The sequence below is a fragment of the Osmerus eperlanus genome, chromosome 25, assembly GCF_963692335.1.
Source record: "Osmerus eperlanus chromosome 25, fOsmEpe2.1, whole genome shotgun sequence".
In the NCBI taxonomy this organism is placed as follows: domain Eukaryota; kingdom Metazoa; phylum Chordata; class Actinopteri; order Osmeriformes; family Osmeridae; genus Osmerus; species Osmerus eperlanus.
This window is the reverse complement of record NC_085042.1, coordinates 797,689-808,428: the sequence shown is the minus strand read 5'-3', so window position 1 is coordinate 808,428 and position 10,740 is coordinate 797,689.

Sequence of the window (10,740 nt, the reverse complement as noted above, 5' to 3'; positions counted from 1 at the left end):
TGGCAACCAAACAAACACGCACCAGGAAAGCAGAAGGAACACGTTTTTGAAACTGCAGGTAGAGTCGTATTTCTGACTACACATACATATAAAGAATATCTCTGGTTTCGGCAGAGTCTTGGGTCTCGGAAAATATCATTAGATTTTGGATTGGACGTACAGTTTTGCGTCTAGGTTATCTTGTTTGAGGTGTGGATTCTAGCTACATTTCTCTTATTCTGTGCCCTCACCGCGTTAGCAATCATAGCTGCACCATCACCGTAACGACAGACACGCACCACTCAGTCTCTCACACAGGTGATTGGTACATTTACTTGACCATGAGAAACACGATTACTAGCAATTGTCGGTTTATACCAATAATACGATTACTCCGTTTACATGTGTAATTAGTTATGCGATTACTCAATAAACGCGTCTACATGATTCTTTTTTATTAATCGTTGTATGCTCCACGGACAAAACTTGCACCATCATCCTTCTGCAACAAAGTGTCGCCGTGTCTTCCTGTATCGGCCCTACTGCTGTATGTTTCATTCCATCAACACATTGAATCCTACTAAGAAAGCCGAGTAAACGCACTCAATGGTAGGCTACATCTGCTACTGCTATTACTATCCCAACTATAATTTAATCTGTTAAAACGATAATATTCTTGTTACGACTAGCTAGCCTACTTCTTCTTCTGTTTAACAGTTCAGCTTTCAGCTTCTCCCACATTGTAGGCTATTTTAGCTCTTAGCTTTGTTAAGATGATGCAGTTCAGCTTCCACACTGCCTCTTTTGTGTGACTCACACATTTTTGAAATTCATTTCAGCTTGCGGGTATTTTCTCATTTCTCACTTTTATACTTTTTAAAATATTAAGGTTTTTGTGCAAATTATTCTCCCTTTAAAAGTAATGGTAAATCCTTTCAAATCATTGTTGGAATGCTGCTCCAGTCCCTTTCAAAAATACCTTTCGGTTGCTTTGAAGCTTCAGCTTATAACTTTCTACTAAATTTTCACTATTTTCAGCTTTTTTAGCATGGTCAGCTATCCCCATTCAGGTTTTCAGCATTCTCACTGCTGTTTCGCAGGAACAGCCGTTTCTAGTTATTGTGAGAATGCTCTTAAGCATTCTCACTATTGCTTTTCAACTTCTCAGTTCTTCCGCCGTTTTTTGGCCTTTAACTCGTTCTGCATACTTTAACCGATTCCTACAACTTTTGTATCAAAACGTTCAGCTCCTTCAGGAGATGATGGCTATGACTTTTGGTATTTCTCACTTTTATACTTTTTAAGACATTAAGGTTTTTGTGCAAATTATTCTTCCATTAAAAGTAATGGTAAATCCTTTCAAATCATTAAAAAGCTTCCTCCTCTTTCAAACGTAACTACTTCAGCTTACTTTCAGCTAGAGACACCATTCAACCTTTAAAATGTTCACAAGACATTCAGCTATTCCCAAATGATTCAGCTTTTTCAAATGTTCAGCCAATTTTGAATTATGACAGTTTGAAATACATTAAAATGTTTGCTCCTTCTTGATTTTTATGAACGAGCACTCTGCTTGCTGCTCTTTTTCTGATATTCAACTAATTTGTCAAACAAATTCCTCTAACGTTCATATAGTTTAACTTACAGAAACAAGTTATACCTTAAAATGTAGGAAACATTGTCCTCTTTCAGCCAATGTAACTACTAAAGAGCTCACATTTACAGATTTTCAGCTATGAGCCTTGAAGCGAGAGCAGCCTTTCAAATTCTCTCACTAACTTCAATGGAGAGGTGAGTAAAATCAGTCAGAGAAAGCAAGAAGGAACAAGATTTTGAAACTGCCGATAGCGTCGTATTTCTGACCGCACAGACATATAAAGGACATCTCTGGTTTCGGCAGAGTCTTGGGTCTCGGAAAATATCCTTATATTTTGGATTGGACGTATAGTTTTGCGTCTAGGTCAACTTGTTTGAGGTGTGGATTCTAGGTAAATGTTCGTTTTTCTCTCTGCCTAGCTCGTTAGCTATCACAGCTGCGCCATCACCGTGGCAACCAAACAAACAAGCACCAGGAAAGCAAAAGGAACACGTTTTTGAAACTGCAGGTAGAGTCGTATTTCTGACTGCACAGACATATAAAGAATATCTCTGGTTTCGGCAGAGTCTTGGGTCTCGGAAAATATCCTTATATTTTGGATTGGACGTACAGTTTTGCGTCTAGGTTATCTTGTTTGAGGTGTGGACTCTAGCTAGATTTCTCTTATTCTCTGCCCTCAGCGCGTTAGCAATCATAGCTGCACCATCACCGTAACGACAGACACGCACCACTCAGTCTCTCACACAGGTGATTGGTGCGTTTACTTGACCATGAGAAACCCGATTACTAGCAATTGTTGGTTTATGCCAATAATACGATTACTCCGTTTACATGTGTAATTAGTTATGCGATTACTCAATAAACGCGTCTTTTTTATTAATCGTTGTATGCTCCACGGACAACTTGCACCATCATCCTTCTGCAACAAAGTGTCGCCTTGTCTTCCTGTATCGGCCCTACTGCTGTATGTTTCATTCCATCAACACATTGAATCCTACTAAGAAAGCCGAGTAAACGCACTCAATGGTAGGCTACATCTGCTACTGCTATTACTATCCCAACTATAATTTCAGCTGTTAAAACGATAATAATCTTGTTACGACTAGCTAGCCTACTTCTTCTGTTTAACAGTTCAGCTTTCAGCTTCTCCCACATTGTAGGCTATTTTAGCTCTTAGCTTTGTTAAGATGATGCAGATGATGCAGTTCAGCTTCCACACTGCCTCTTTTGTGTGACTCACACATTTTTGAAATTCATTTCAGCTTGCGGGTATTTTCTCATTTCTCACTTTTATACTTTTTAAAATATTAAGGTTTTTGTGCAAATTATTCTCCCTTTAAAAGTAATGGTAAATCCTTTCAAATCATTGTTGGAATGCTGCTCCAGCCCCTTTCAAAAATACCTTTCGGTTGTTTGAAGCTTCAGCTTATAACTTTCTACTAAATTTTCACTATTTTCAGCTTTTTTAGCATGGTCAGCTATCCCCATTCAGGTTTTCAGCATTCTCACTGCTGTTTCGCAGGAACAGCCTTTTCTAGTTATTATTATATCAACTTCTTAGTTCTTCCGCCGTTTTTTGGCCTTTAACTCGTTCTGCATACTTTCACCGATTCCTACAATTTAGGTATCAAAACGTTCAGCTCCTTCAGGAGATGATGGCTATGACTTTTGGTATTTCTCACTTTTATACTTTTTAAGACATTAAGGTTTTTGTGCAAATTATTCTCCCATTAAAAGTAATGGTAAATCCTTTCAAATCATTAAAAAGCTTCCTCCTCTTTCAAACGTAACTACTTCAGCTTACTTTCAGCTAGAGACACCATTCAACCTTTAAAATGTTCACAAGACATTCAGCTATTCCCAAATGATTCAGCTTTTTCAAATGTTCAGCCAATTTTGAATTATGACAGTTTGAAATACATTAAAATGTTTGCTCCTTCTTGATTTTTATGAATGAGCAGCAAGCAGAGCACTCTGCTTGCTGCTCTTTTTCTGATATTCAACTAATTTGTCAAACAAATTCCTCTAACGTTCATATAGTTTAACTTACAGAAACAAGTTATACCTTAAAATGTAGGAAAATTTGTCCTCTTTCAGCCAATGTAACTACTAAAGAGCTCACATTTACAGATTTTCAGCTATGAGCCTTGAAGCGAGAGCAGCCTTTCAAATTCTCTCACTAACTTCAATGGAGAGGTGAGTAAAATCAGTCAGAGAAAGCAAGAAGGAACAAGATTTTGAAACTGCCGATAGAGTCGTATTTCTGACCGCACAGACATATAAAGGACATCTCTGGTTTCGGCAGAGTCTTGGGTCTCGGAAAATATCCTTATATTTTGGATTGGACGTATAGTTTTGCGTCTAGGTCAACTTGTTTGAGGTGTGGATGCTAGGTAAATGTTCGTTTTTCTCTCTGCCCTCAGCGCGTTAGCAATCATAGCTGCTCCATCGCCGTGGCAACCAAACAAACACGCACCAGGAAAGCAGAAGGAACACGTTTTTGAAACTGCAGGTAGAGTCGTATTTCTGACTACACATACATATAAAGAATATCTCTGGTTTCGGCAGAGTCTTGGGTCTCGGAAAATATCATTAGATTTTGGATTGGACGTACAGTTTTGCGTCTAGGTTATCTTGTTTGAGGTGTGGATTCTAGCTACATTTCTCTTATTCTGTGCCCTCACCGCGTTAGCAATCATAGCTGCACCATCACCGTAACGACAGACACTCACCACTCAGTCTCTCACACAGGTGATTGGTACATTTACTTGACCATGAGAAACCCGATTACTAGCAATTGTCGGTTTATACCAATAATACGATTACTCCGTTTACATGTGTAATTAGTTATGCGATTACTCAATAAACGCGTCTACATGATTCTTTTTTATTAATCGTTGTATGCTCCACGGACAAAACTTGCACCATCATCCTTCTGCAACAAAGTGTCGCCGTGTCTTCCTGTATCGGCCCTACTGCTGTATGTTTCATTCCATCAACACATTGAATCCTACTAAGAAAGCCGAGTAAACGCACTCAATGGTAGGCTACATCTGCTACTGCTATTACTATCCCAACTATAATTTAATCTGTTAAAACGATAATATTCTTGTTACGACTAGCTAGCCTACTTCTTCTTCTGTTTAACAGTTCAGCTTTCAGCTTCTCCCACATTGTAGGCTATTTTAGCTCTTAACTTTGTTAAGATGATGCAGTTCAGCTTCCACACTGCCTCTTTTGTGTGACTCACACATTTTTGAAATTCATTTCAGCTTGCGGGTATTTTCTCATTTCTCACTTTTATACTTTTTAAAATATTAAGGTTTTTGTGCAAATTATTCTCCCTTTAAAAGTAATGGTAAATCCTTTCAAATCATTGTTGGAATGCTGCTCCAGTCCCTTTCAAAAATACCTTTCGGTTGCTTTGAAGCTTCAGCTTATAACTTTCTACTAAATTTTCACTATTTTCAGCTTTTTTAGCATGGTCAGCTATCCCCATTCAGGTTTTCAGCATTCTCACTGCTGTTTCGCAGGAACAGCCGTTTCTAGTTGTGAGAATGCTGTTAAGCATTCTCACTATTGTTTTCCTGTTTCTCTTTATTGTGAGAATGCTGTTAAGCATTCTCACTATTGCTTTTCAACTTCTCAGTTCTTCCGCCGTTTTTTGGCCTTTAACTCGTTCTGCATACTTTAACCGATTCCTACAACTTTTGTATCAAAACGTTCAGCTCCTTCAGGAGATGATGGCTATGACTTTTGGTATTTCTCACTTTTATACTTTTTAAGACATTAAGGTTTTTGTGCAAATTATTCTCCCATTAAAAGTAATGGTAAATCCTTTCAAATCATTAAAAAGCTTCCTCCTCTTTCAAACGTAACTACTTCAGCTTACTTTCAGCTAGAGACACCATTCAACCTTTAAAATGTTCACAAGACATTCAGCTATTCCCAAATGATTCAGCTTTTTCAAATGTTCAGCCAATTTTGAATTATGACAGTTTGAAATACATTAAAATGTTTGCTCCTTCTTGATTTTTATGAATGAGCAGCTGCTCTTTTTCTGATATTCAACTAATTTGTCAAACAAATTCCTCTAACGTTCATATAGTTTAACTTACAGAAACAAGTTATACCTTAAAATGTAGGAAAAATTGTCCTCTTTCAGCCAATGTAACTACTAAAGAGCTCACATTTACAGATTTTCAGCTATGAGCCTTGAAGCGAGAGCAGCCTTTCAAATTCTCTCACTAACTTCAATGGAGAGGTGAGTAAAATCAGTCAGAGAAAGCAAGAAGGAACAAGATTTTGAAACTGCCGATAGAGTCGTATTTCTGACCGCACAGACATATAAAGGACATCTCTGGTTTCGGCAGAGTCTTGGGTCTCGGAAAATATCCTTATATTTTGGATTGGACGTATAGTTTTGCGTCTAGGTCAACTTGTTTGAGGTGTGGATGCTAGGTAAATGTTCGTTTTTCTCTCTGCCTAGCTCGTTAGCTATCACAGCTGCGCCATCACCGTGGCAACCAACCAAACAAGCACCAGGAAAGCAAAAGGAACACGTTTTTGAAACTGCAGGTAGAGTCGTATTTCTGACTGCACAGACATATAAAGAATATCTCTGGTTTCGGCAGAGTCTTGGGTCTCGGAAAATATCCTTATATTTTGGATTGGACGTACAGTTTTGCGTCTAGGTTATCTTGTTTGAGGTGTGGATTCTAGCTACATTTCTCTTATTCTCTGCCCTCAGCGCGTTAGCAATCATAGCTGCACCATCACCGTCACCAACGACAGACACGCACCACTCAGTCTCTCACACAGGTGATTGGTACGTTTACTTGACCATGAGAAACCCGATTACTAGCAATTGTCGGTTTATGCCAATAATACGATTACTCCGTTTACATGTGTAATTAGTTTTGCGATTACTCAATAAACACGTCTACATGATTCTTTTTTATTAATCGTTGTATGCTCCACGGACAAAACTTGCACCATCATCCTTCTGCAACAAAGTGTCGCCGTGTCTTCCTGTATCGGCTCTACTGCTGTATGTTTCATTCCATCAACACATTGAATCCAACTAAGAAAGCCGAGTAAACGCATAGGCTACATCTGCTACTGCTAATACTATCCCAACTATAATTTAATCTGTTAAAACGATAATATTCTTGTTACGACTAGCTAGCCTACTTCTTCTTCTGTTTAACAGTTCAGCTTTCAGCTTCTCCCACATTGTAGGCTATTTTAGCTCTTAGCTTTGTTAAGATGATGCAGTTCAGCTTCCACACTGCCTCTTTTGTGTGACTCACACATTTTTGAAATTCATTTCAGCTTGCGGGTATTTTCTCATTTCTCACTTTTATACTTTTTAAAATATTAAGGTTTTTGTGCAAATTATTCTCCCTTTAAAAGTAATGGTAAATCCTTTCAAATCATTGTTGGAATGCTGCTCCAGTCCCTTTCAAAAATACCTTTCGGTTGCTTTGAAGCTTCAGCTTATAACTTTCTACAAAATTTTCACTATTTTCAGCTTTTTTAGCATGGTCAGCTATCCCCATTCAGGTTTTCAGCATTCTCACTGCTGTTTCGCAGGAACAGCCTTTTCTAGTTATTATTTATTTTTGCCCCCCTAAATCTTTGTCAATATTTGGCCTACATAGACAACCTAGGTGTCAAAAGTTTCGTCTTGGTAGCGATTGAGTTGCTTGTATTTTTATTTACGTTCCGTTGCATGGTTTAGGCTGAAGTTAAGTTTTTGTGGCGAAAAGTGAAGCTAACGGTGGCTAATTTGCTAGCCACAGTCACTGACGTTACTAACGTCACTACGTCACTAACGTTACGAAAACACGCGTGACTACCTTTGGCAGAACATTCGTTTCGCATCTGTTAACTTGGGGGATAGCTAGGCTAACTATAGCTTTACTGCAAGGCAGCTGCAGAAACGCCACAAGCAAAGAGGCCAGGGTGATAACTATTTACTCATTTTACTTTGCGATATGACACACAATTGTGATGTGTAATGTACAATATAAGCTGATATTATTAAGGAAGTACATCTACTTTCGGAAACAGTAGTCTACTATTTCACTGAAGTATTAGCATCATGACATTAGCCCGTGTTGCCCGGGCAACACATACTACAGTGGTCTATGATGTATCTGTTTTCAATCGTTAAAATAAACATTCCTCACATATACATTTTCGTTGTAGGATTTATTATGACATTAGTAAACGATTTGTTGGTGAAATTACCATTACCTGTGGTTTCAAACCAGTGTAGCTCACTGCAACGCTGTAGCTTACGCGAGACACACTACAAAAACATCTACAGTACACCGCTGTTTAGGAAGTCAAACGGCGACAGAACATGTTCGGCACTCCCCTTACTTAAATCAAAAGTCTATCTAACTACTAATCTGAACTTCATTGCCACAGCCTAAACTTTGTCAATCTGTTCATGAAAATAATTAATTTCAGCCTAAACCGTACAACGGAACGTTATATCCAATTCAACCAACGCAATCGCTACCTAGACGAACACAGCAGTAGTCTAGTACTGTACCGTAGTAGTACAATTTACCGGGGCAGCTTCTCCACACAGGGCTATATCGCATTTTGCGTTGTTACTGACAATGATCGCTACCAGTGAGCTTTTTATGAATGAGCGATTTTCCACTAAATAAATGTCAAGCTTATTTACGTTTTGGGGGGCATATTTTCAGTTAGCAAATGGTACTGTTTGAATCGCGATTCTATCTTCTACTGCCGGGTAACGTCGTAGAATAATCTTCAAAGGGGGTTCTTTATTAATGAATGAATGCAATGAGTAGGCTAAATGCCTGAAAATATCATGAGAAGGGAAAAACTTAAAATGACGTTTAAGTCATAGAGATTAGATAAATTTTTACACCGGTCTGCCAAATTTATTCGTTTTGATTCAACTATGAGGCTGCCTCTTGCAGGGGAAATGAGAAGACATCTATTTCATTCTACACTTCACTCGTATTTTCAGTTGTAAATGAGCAGCAAAAAAAAAAGCTTTTAAATCTATGTCATCTTTATAAATAATAAGTATGCATTTTTATATAAAATATACATAAATATCAGTTGTAAAAATGTCATTCAAAAACGGACCCCTGTGCAACCGACGCAAGCAAGCACACCCTACAATTTCCCCAGAAATTGTACCCTCTCTAGTTCTATTTGTGTCAACCTAGGCTTCCCCTCCCACCCGATACTACTGTGGACTATTCCATCGATTGCAGCAACTGCGCAGCAAAGCACGTCATTTCAGTTGGTTAATATGAGACAGTAGAAGAGTTAAAGATCCTGTAAAGTAAATTCCATGTTTTGCTTCTAAGTACATTATATACGTGTGAAATGAGTTCCTGACAGCATGTGCAAAGCGCTAAAACTTTGTCACACTGAAATGTGGAGTTAAACAGAAGAACGGTTTCTCTTCCGTTTTCAGATCAGGTTTTAATGGGCGGAGCCAAAAAATGCCCTATCTACGTCATTTCGCCCTATCTACGTCAGATCACTGAATGGCTCCTCCTGCTGTACTGTTATTGTAGCCTACATCAGCTAGCTAGCTAGCTTCAGGATGTCTCCCACCACCCGCAACTCCATCTTCCCTGGATGCAAGAAGAACTACAGCTGCGCTGCAACGCCATTTAAGTTCACTATTGCTAATGAAAGGAAAAATAGGTGGATAGATTTTGTGAAGAGACACGCTCATGTAAAGCTTCGGATAAACTCCAATAGCCGCCTCTGCACTGACCATTTCACAGCGAACAGTTTTAACATGGACCAGAGACAGACGGGGTTCACCAACACACGGCTTCTCTTGCAGCGCGGAGCCGTACCGAGCATCGCCCCTCCGGCCGTTCATCCTCCGGTCGCACCTGGACCATCCACCGCCGCCAGCAGTTCATCACTCAGTTCTGTGTGCTTGTTATAATTATACTAGATAACTTTTCCAGAGGTATCTCTGCTATGAGTTAGTGCAAACCGCTAAATTGATATTAGGCTATTCGGTGTAGAATGATGGTATTTTGGTGAAATGGTAGCTAATGTGTTAGAAGTAGCCTAGTTGGAGAGCTCACTGTCTGCTGTCTCTGGTGTCCATTTTTACTGTTACAGCTCGGGAACATTTCATTTATATGCATCTGTATGTTTCACTCATTGAACAAATAAATACTAATTCTATACGGTTTTGTTCGGCTTGGCCATTATTTGGGTCGGAGGTAGGCACTAGGCAGCGAGGGGCGTAGCTTCAGCTCCTTCAGGCGACACGCCCCCCCAGTCTCAAGGAGAGAAGACTGCTGATTTTTTCACGATTTCAAAGCCTAATTTAACATACTTGTCGGTGTTATTTTTTCATTCGAATTTGGATGGGTAGTTAATAACACATTATTCTGTGATGTGGCGAACTTAAAACTCGTTTCCAGGTCCACTTTACAGGATCTTTAAGTGAATGCAAAAACCAATTTGCTAAATGAAACGCAACTCCCCGAGTGGAGCACAAAAGAGAATGACAAAAAAAGAGGAGAGTAAACAAGTAGTTGCCAAACTGAAACTACTGAAGGAAACGTCATTTTCCTCTCCACTGGTATCCAATGATGCGGCAGCTAAGTGCTGCTCAGTGAAGTTTGGCTAGCAACAGCAGCTACTGTAGGCTAGCTTGTTCGTAGCACAATTTACCGGGGTCAGCTTCTCCACGCAGGGCTCTAGACTGAGACCAAATTTGGCATTGTTACTGACAATGATCGCTTCCAACAAACCTTTTTTGAATTAGCCATGTCCCACTAAATAAATGTCAAGCTTATTTATGTTTTTGGGGGCATATTTTCAGTTAGCAGATGGTACTGTTTGAATCGCGATTCTATCTTCTGCCGGTAACACAGCAAAAACGTCAGTGTTATTTCAACTCCCATAGTGTTAAATTTAACACTTTCTCTGAGTTTATATAATCCTCACCAGTTCAGAGTTAAATTAACACTTTGGATAGTGTTAATATTTTAACTCCATAAGAGTGTTAAAAATGTAACTCAGTGTTGTTTCTTAACACATTTAAGAGTAGTTTTTACACTAAACTCGTGTTAGGAATTAACATTCAGTGTTATTTTATGACACTTTAAATAGTATTTTTAACTCTTAAT